Here is a 9174-nt window from a genome sequence, read left to right as displayed (position 1 = left end):
CTCGCTAAACCCCCCCGCCTCCCCCCACCCCCCTTTATTGGGCCGAATTTGCTGGTGCCTGGGACCAGCCCTGCAGGGAAGGCTTTTCTCTGATTGTTGTGAGGACTACACCCTCCTCCTCTTCCTCCTCTCCCTTCTCCCCCTGCAGCGGGGCCTGGTGGGCTTCCCTAATTGTTATAATTAGTACATAATAAACTTTATTGGTAAATTTCCTGTTTGAAACTAAGCTCAGTTCGTTTCTGAGGTAAGTCGGATTTTAAATCGACGGTGAAAATGTACAGAAAGCACCCCCTCTGGCTGATGTTTAGCGATGGGGGGAGTTGTGATGTGGTTTGTGGTGGAACGCGATCTGAGGAGGAAATGTTACACCGGACGCTTCCCTGTCTTTGACCTTTTTAAAGGAAGAGGAAGTTAACTGACATTACCCATCACCCCCAAAAGTCTCACATCTTGGAAGGCTTGTGTTATGATGGATATTTTTAAAGGCTTTAATTTCCTCTTCTTAGGCCTGATGTCTAGAGGGGATCAGGGCTTCTGGAGGAAAGTTCTAGTATTGAATGTATCTAATTTCAAATGTTATATGCTCGATTGTAGAATTTTTGGACAGCTTTGGTTGAAAAGACTTGATGACCAGGTATTTTAGTCAGAAACTAGCCGGTGAAGGTAAAGCGTTGAATTCATGAATTCCACGGAGATTTAGAAAGGTATTACCTACCTGAGAATAACATTTCATCATGCACCTTTCCCTCCCCCCCCCTGCTCTGTTGTATTTGTGTAAATCAATAAATTACCATTGGATGTTAGATGTGTTGTGTTTTTGTATTTGTGTCATTTTGTGTTTGACTTCCAGACAGAGTAGGGTGTTTGAGCAGATAACTACCATGAAGTCCACGGATGATTTCACAGTCTGTAGTTTGATTCTTGTCTGTATCGATTACTTTGAGAAGGGAAAGGTATCTCCCTTCTAGAGTCATTTCAGGTCATCCTTTTGGTTTCTGTCAAGTGTCATTTTCTCTGTTCTTTAAATACTGTTATTCAATCCAGGCGGTGTGGCGCAGAGTAAAGATAAATTCCATTCCAGTGTGATGTGTGTACTGATTTCATAATGTTTTTATCCTTCATGATTCTGTTCAATTAAGAATTTTTCACGGGTGAGAATGCTAGTGATACCTTAGTGTTGCTCATGGAAAATCTGGTTCGTTTTGAGCAGTATCCCTAGTTGCTTTACTTTGGGGGAAAAAGGGTTGGCTGATTTGCCTACTTCAAGGTGGAGTTCAGTGCTGGATCTCTTAAACATATCTTCACTTAATGCTTTGTGAGTTTGAATTCCTTTCTAATTTCAGTCTTTTTTTTTTTTTTTTGGTTTTGATTGCCCATACTTGGTTAGGACTATAAGTTTATGTACTGTGTCATGAAGTAGATTCTTCATTACCTGTATTTTGGAGCTATTTTGGCAATTAAGCATTGAAAGGAAGCCCATAGTGTGTGTTCTTGATGTACAAGGTGGTAAGTGAGGACCAGTGCTTTGGTGAATTTGGTGGCTTTATTTGGACATAAAGAGCTGTGACTTAAGTGTTTCAAGTGTGCATTTTCTCAATGCATTTCACAAAGGAAGGACTTAAAAAAGCTCTGAGTTGGTTGCAACACAGAAGTAGTTACTAGTACTGCAACAGTTGTTAAAGGGCATAAATTTATGGTGTAATTTCCATTAGAGATGATTCTTACACTTATTTGTAATAATATGGGTAGTTGGTTTTTATGTGGCTTTAAGTTTTTACTTTGTCTCATGTTATAGAAGAAATTAAAATTCTTGATGTATTTCACAATTCTGTTATCTTACTGCTTTACTCACTGAAAGGTTTCAACTAGTAAAATCTAAAAGTTTGTATAGTAAATAATGTATAGGATCATTAGAACATACCGATGATGGAGCATTATCAGTGGTAATGGGGAATTGGTTAAAATGGATTGAAACAGAGCAATTCTGCTTTTCTATTCTGAGGGGGTGTGGGAATTTGCATTTGTTTGATGAAAGTGGTCATCATGTGATAAGTTGATACATACAAAGCTTTGAGACTGGAGTGCAAAGCTGGAGTTGCTTTTTCTATGGCTTGGTTAAATCTCCAGTTCTTCAAAATATATTGGTACAGTTGTGTTGAATTAATAAATTCATATAGTATTTTAAATTTATAAAAATACTGAAAGGAGATTCACCTGACAGTGTCCTTCATTTGTACTTAGTGTTCAAGTGACAAATCAGAAATGAAGGGGAATGTTGGCAGTAATGAATTGAAATATAAACTGGAACCTGCCTCTAGGCATCATTATTGCATGGCAGGCCCATAAAGTCATTTTAGGCAGAAGCCTTTGACTGCAAAGAGGCAGGGAATGAGGCCTGACAAGGAATGGGACATGATGGAGGGTGGCAGGGATGGTGGGGGATGAAAGAGGATAAACTCTGCTGTGAAAAGTGCTACTGGTGAGGGAGGAATATGCTTAGAATTTTTATAACATAATCCAATATGAATAGTTTATGAAATTGGCACTTCAAGGTACTTGCCTTGAGATATGCTCTCCCCAGCTTCCCAGTGTGAACTTCTCAGCAGCTCTGTTGAGCATCTTAAAAGTGATTCTTAACCTTTTCTGGGTAAGAAACAACTTTGACATTTTGATGAAAGCTTATAGACCCTCTCCACAGAAAACTGTTGCTAACATTTTCAGGGGGTTCTTGGGCTTCCATTGAAAGCCTAGCCCTTTGGATGGAAATTGCTTACCTTTCAGATAATTAAAGATAAATGAGTTTGAATTTGTTCAAAATAGTTCTGACTTAGAACAATTTTGCAGTCTGTTATGAATACACAGTGTTCTATTTATATGGAAAGACTTCAGGGTGTAATTTCTCTCAGAGCTGCTGACACTTCTGGGGAGTCTAGTTACTGTTTTGGGGCAGCCAGTTTGGTTAAGGCAATCAGGGCAGTGGGTTCTTTGAAGGAACTAAATTTGGTAAAGGCCTGTGGTAATCAAAAAATGACCTCTGTCCTCAGCTATTTTGTCTTGGGTATAACATATGTTAAAAACAATATGCCCATTGAGGGTGTTTTTTGTATTTAATTTTTTCTTTTTTTTTTTTAAGTTTTTTTTTTTGTTGTTGTTTTCTCTGTTGATTTTCAGTTTTATAGGTTGAAGCCAAAAACATTGTTTTCCTCTTTTTTGTCTCTTGACCAAAGCTAAATCTGCATAATATTAACAGTAGTATTCATTTATTGAGTGCCTTCTATTCTGGGTACTATACATGCATGATTTTACTTAATTCTCACAATCCTAATGAGGTAGGTACTGTCTCTATTTTACAGATGAGGAAACTGAAGAGCAGAGAAGTTAAGTAATGTTCCCAAGGTTGTCCATCTAGTAAGTGGTGGTCTGCAGTTCAGACCGTGGTATGACTGGCTCCAAAGCTCATGAATGTCCTTTTTACTGTGCATCGTTGCTTCTTACAAAGTCTGCATATGAGAGTGGGAGGTAGCTAGGGGAAGGTCTCTATGCAGTAAAGAGGCTCTGTGGAGTCATCTAGAATGCCATGATACTGTATCTTGTTTTAATTAGTTCATAGCCACAGACTGTAAACATGTAGGTTATCTTTACCTCATTGAGCCTTAAAGCGTAATAGGCCTGCACATTTGGTTCAGTGCATGTTTCTGCTTGTTCAGAAGTTAGCAAGGCCTCCAGCAAAATACTGTTGTTAACTAGCAACTAGAACTTTATAGCTCATGAAGCAGCCAGCAGTCTCTCTACTCTTAAGCCCTACCATCAACAGAGATGGAAGTGTGCTCTTCAGGGCAAGATGAAGATGCGGAAGGAAGAATGTTACTTAGATGCCTGAGTCACATTGGCTCTTGCCTCTGCTGCTGCTACTCCCTGTCCTAGGCTTACAGGTCTTAAAGTGGGGTAATTTTTGTCAAACCGTGAGATTAAACCATTGAAGGACTAATATGTTACTTTTCCACATTGGGGTTTCTGATAAGATTTTTACAAAAAGGTCTGCTATTAAAAAATATTTGAAAACTGTTTTTTTTTTTCCTTGTTGTTTTTAAAGATTGATTTATTTGAGAGAGAGCATGCGTGTGTGCGGGCATGCAAACATGAGCAGAATTGAGGGAGGGGCAGAGGGAGAGGGAGGACCCTGGGAGCATGACCTGAGCTGATGAAGGCAGATGCTTAACTGACTGAGCCACCCAGGAGCCCCTGAAAACCGTGTTTTAAATCATAATAAGATTGCCATGTTTTAGCCCTTTATATTGGAGCCTCAGCATAAGTGGCAAGTTTTAAAATTGATTTGTTCGTTTATTGAGCCTGTACTGTATGCCAAACTCAGTGCTAGGTGTGGGGTTGAAAAGCTTTTTGCCCTCCGGGTGCCCAAGTGTCTCAGTTGGTTAAGCGTCTGCCTTTGGGTCAGTCATAATCCTAGGGTCCTGGGATCGAGCCCCACATTGGGCTCTCTGCTCAGCTGGGAGCCTGCCTCTCCCTCTTCCTCTGCCTGCTGTTCCCCTTACTTGTGCTCTTTCTCTCTGTCAAATAAATAAATAAAATCTTTAAAAAAAAAAAAAAAGCTTTTACCTTCAAAAAACTTGGTCCTTACAGGTAAGCGACAATACCATGAAGTAAGTGTGATGATAACTCTGCTGTAAGAGCTTAGCCTGGAGGAAGGAGGAATTAGGGCTTCCTAGAAAAAATTGACATCTGAACTACATTAGAAGGATGAGTAAGAATTACCCGAGGTTTACAGAGCTTTCTTCTGCCAGCTGACTTACCAATTCTTTTGCTGTTGCTGCTGCATAGAACGAGTAAATGGATTTCTGTCATGTTTCAGGTTTTTAGCAGGAGCAGAGAAGCTAGGGGAGGTAGCCTACAACATGGCAATCAAAACGCAATTGCCATAGATTCAAAGTGTCATCTGCACCATAATCCCAGGAATTAAAGTATGAGAAGATACATTTCAGATCTGGTCTCTTGGTCTCCTTCCCACTCATCTCATAATACCTTCCTGCTCTTCTGATAACTAGATTTTTGGCTTGAAAACTAGCCTTGAAATATAAGTAAATTTAGCTTTATGTATTGAGAAGTGTGCCTGATTTGTAGTAAAAAAAAAAAATCTGGATTTGAGTTTGGCTTTTCCGTTTTTCAGAGGTGTTATCTTGGACTAATCACGTAAATGCTCTGGGCATCAGTTTCCCTTTCTCTAAAATGAAGGAGTTAGACTAGTTTATTAAGTGACTCTCTTGAATTACAGTGGCTTATGATTTCTGAAGATTATGGTGTGAGGTTTGTTTTGTTCTTTCAAGTAGGCGGGAAGGATTTGTAGAGACCTATTAATGGATTCTTTGTCTGATGATCAGACATTGATATTAGCAGCATTCTAAAATGGATCACAGGGAAGGCAACTTGATTGTATAAGAAGCCTCTGGTTTTTGGCTTATTAATGTTAGATTTAGTTAAACAGACCAATCGCTTCTTGGCCTTTTGGTTAAGATCAAATGTAGTCAAACAGACTGAAATGCCTCTCTGACTTGGGTAGTGAAGATCGTGGGATGGCTTGGGACCATAAAGTAAGGTTGCCATGGCCAGCCAGATGCTGGTTGCTCTGGTTGATGATAAAGTTAGTTCATTATCAAGTATGAGGGAAGGTAAGTTCTGGAATAAACTCCTGTGATGAGATACAATCTATTTTTACTTTAGGAATAATAATTTGAGCTAATGTAATAGGAAACTGTTTCCTGATTCTTAGCTAGGTGCCTGACTTTAAGCAGAGTATAAACTGCAGCTGAGATTTACATCGATGAAATATTGCAAGATCCCAAGCTACATCTGAATTCTCAAATGGCTCCTAGTTCTTTGGCTTGCTGCCATCCAGAAGGAGTTTTTCACTCTCTTGTAGCCTCAGCTGAAATTTGAGACCGTTTTAACTATTTTAAGTACGTTTGAAATTTGTCAGTTTTTATGACCTTTAGTAACTAGTAGTAGTTTTGTACTTTTTCAAGCCCGTGTGTGTTCCCTCTTATGAGTTACTAAATTCTTTCAATAGAATGTGAGGTCCATAAAGGCAGAGTTTTGTCAGTTTTGTTTGCTGTTGAATTGGCAACCTCTAGAGCAGTACTTGGCAGATAGGAAGTCTGTAAATATTCGTTGAAATGTTGATTAAGTTAGAGTCTGGGAATCAGTTTTAAGTTAAGTTTTAGGGCTAGTATAGATGGCATCACAACTCACATTTAGCATTCAAGGCTGCCCTAAAATTGCTTTGTGCTGTTGTGTAATTGAATTGATGGTAGTTTCATAATTTTGTTTGAGATGACCCAGTTTACATTTACAAAGTCATCTAATGTGGCTGAGTTGCCTTTGAAGTATGGATACTGATGATGAGGGTTGGTATAAGGCCAAAGTGGAAAAACTTGTATAGTCAAATGTTACTATGAAAAATTTTGTTTTGTGATTATAAGAACTAATGTAGTCAAATCAGGAAATTAAAAAAATACGGAAAAGTAAAAAGTCATAATCTTAGTTTGTGGAGATAACCACTGTTAACATTTTGATATATTTCTTTCTTGCACTTTTTTCTATGGGCTTTATTTAATGGGCTTAAATTCTGCCATTTTGTTGTAACGTAACTTAAGGTCAAATTACGTAAAAGGGATTTTTTTCTTTTTCTTTCTTTCTTTCATTCCTTCTTTCTTTCTTTTTTTTTTTAATACTTGACAATTTTATTGCTAAAAAATGTCCTTTGGAGGGACAGCAGTATTTGTGTCAGTCTCTCTTATCCTGGCAGGGTCCCCAGGAGTGTTTCTGTTACTGTAGAGGGAACAGGGACCGGGGCCAGGGTGGGACTACATATACAATTCTGTGTCTTGCTTCCTTTGTTACTTAACTATCTTTTTTTTTTAAACATTTTATTTATTAATTTGACAGAGAGACAGCGAGAGGGGAACACAAGCAGGGGGAGTGGGAGAGGGAGAAGGAGGCTGATGCATCGCAATCCCAGGACCCTGGGGTCATGACCCGAGCTGAAGGCAGACGCTTATCGACTGAGCCACCCAGGTGCCTGTTACTTAACTATCTGCCAGCAGAAAGTAGGCCCTAGAAGAGAGCATATAAGAAACAGAATTCGAACTGAAAGATGATTTTAAAAAACATTAAACAAGAGCTTAAGACTACAGTCAGGGCTTAGATGGGCAGAGAAGAACGGATTGTGGTGAGTGAGTAATTAACATGAACAAAGGTTTGGGCATGAAATAAGCATGCTGTATGCTGGGTTGTGAGGATCCTTATCTGTGTGCTTGGAGTGGAGGATTATTGTGGTAGAATATTTGAAATAATGGGCTCAGATTGTAGAGGGCTTTGAATCGGTTTAAGAGAAGGTTAGACTTCATTTGTGTGAAACTATGGGTTTCACACAAGCCACCCATTTAGAGTGTACCATTCAGTGGTTTTGAGTATATTCACAGTTGTGCGGCCATCACCAAAATCAGTTTTAGAACTTTTTTAAAAAAGATTTTATTATCTGAGAGAGAGAAGGAACAGGGAAGAGGGATAGGGAAAAGCAGATCCCTCCTGAGCGGGGATTCGATTAGGGTCATGACCTGAGCCGAAGGCAGACCTGAGCCGAAGGCAGATGCTTCACCAACTGAGCCACTCAGGTGCCCCAGTTTTAGAACATTTTTATCACTCACAAAAGAAACCCATTAGACTCCCCATTTCCCCCCAGTTCTTTCTGCCAAAGGCAAGTACTAATCTGCTTTCTGCCTCTGTAGATTTGCCTATCCTGGACATTTCATATAAATGATACGATACGGTAGATAGTCTTCTGTGACTGGTTTCTCTTACTTTGCCTAATGTTTTTAAGGGTCATCTATGATGTAGTATGTTTCAGTACTTTTTTTTAAATTGCTGAATAATGTTCCAGATACCACATTTCCTTTATTTATTCATCATTTGATGGATATTTGGGTTGTTTCAACTATTTTTTTTTAAAGATTTTTTTAATTTAGAGAGAGAGAGAGAGAGAGAGATCACAAGCAGGGGGCAGGGAAGAGGGAGAAGGAGACTTCCCGCTGAGCAGGGAGCCCAACAGGGGTTTGATCCCAGGGCCCTGGGATCATGACCTCAGTGGAAGGCAGATGCTTAACTGACCGAGCCACCCAGGCGCCTCATCAACTTTTTGGCTATTATGAATAATTATGCTGTGAACGTCTTTGTGCTGATGCAGGTTTTCATTTCTCTTGGGTATATACCTTGGAGTGCAGCTGCCGGGTTTTATAAGGTAACTCCATGTTTGTTTTGTTTTTAACATTTATTTATTAGAGAGCCCACACACATGAGATCAGGGGGAGGGGCAGAGGGAGAGAGAGAGAGAGAATCTTTCTCAGGCAGATCTCATGACCCTGAAATCATGACCTACCCCAAGATCATGACCAGAGCCCAAATCAAGCCACTCAGGTGCCCCAATGTAACTCCAAGTTTAAGATTTTGAGAAATTGCCAGACTTTCTCCCAAGTGACTGCACCATTTTCCAACACTTGTCATTATCTGTCTCTTTTTCATAGGACATCCTAGTGGGTGTGAAGTGGTATCTCATTATGGTTTCGATTTGCTTTTCCTTGGTGGCTGATTGAGCATATTTTTGTGTGTTTATTTGCCATTTGTCTTTGGAGAAATGTCTGTTCAAATCCTTTACCCAGTTTATTCTTTTTCCCTCTACCCAGTTTTTAATGAGGTGGTCTTTTTATTATTAAGTTCTTAAGTTATTTTAAGTTCTTTATTCTGGATCTAAATCCCTTATCAGATACATTTACAAATTTATGTGTGTGTGTGTGTGTGTGTATACAATTTTTTAAAGATTGTGTGTGTGTGTGTGTGTGTGTGTATATATACACACACACACACACACAATTTTTTAAAGATTTATTTATTTAGAGGCACCTGGGTGGCTCAGTCGGTTAAGCATCTGCCTTTGGCTCAGGTCATGATCTCAGGGTCCTGAGATCAAGCCCCACATCTGGCTCCCTGCTCAGTGGGGAGTCTGCTTCTCCCTCTCCCTCTGCTGCTCCCGCTGCTTGTGTTCTCTCACTTGTGGTCTCTCAAATAAATTAAAAAAATCTTAAAAAAATATCTATTTATTTGAGAGAG

The sequence above is a fragment of the Ailuropoda melanoleuca genome, chromosome 2 (assembly GCF_002007445.2).
Source record: "Ailuropoda melanoleuca isolate Jingjing chromosome 2, ASM200744v2, whole genome shotgun sequence".
NCBI lineage: Eukaryota > Metazoa > Chordata > Mammalia > Carnivora > Ursidae > Ailuropoda > Ailuropoda melanoleuca.
Note: the sequence above shows the minus strand (reverse complement) of the source record.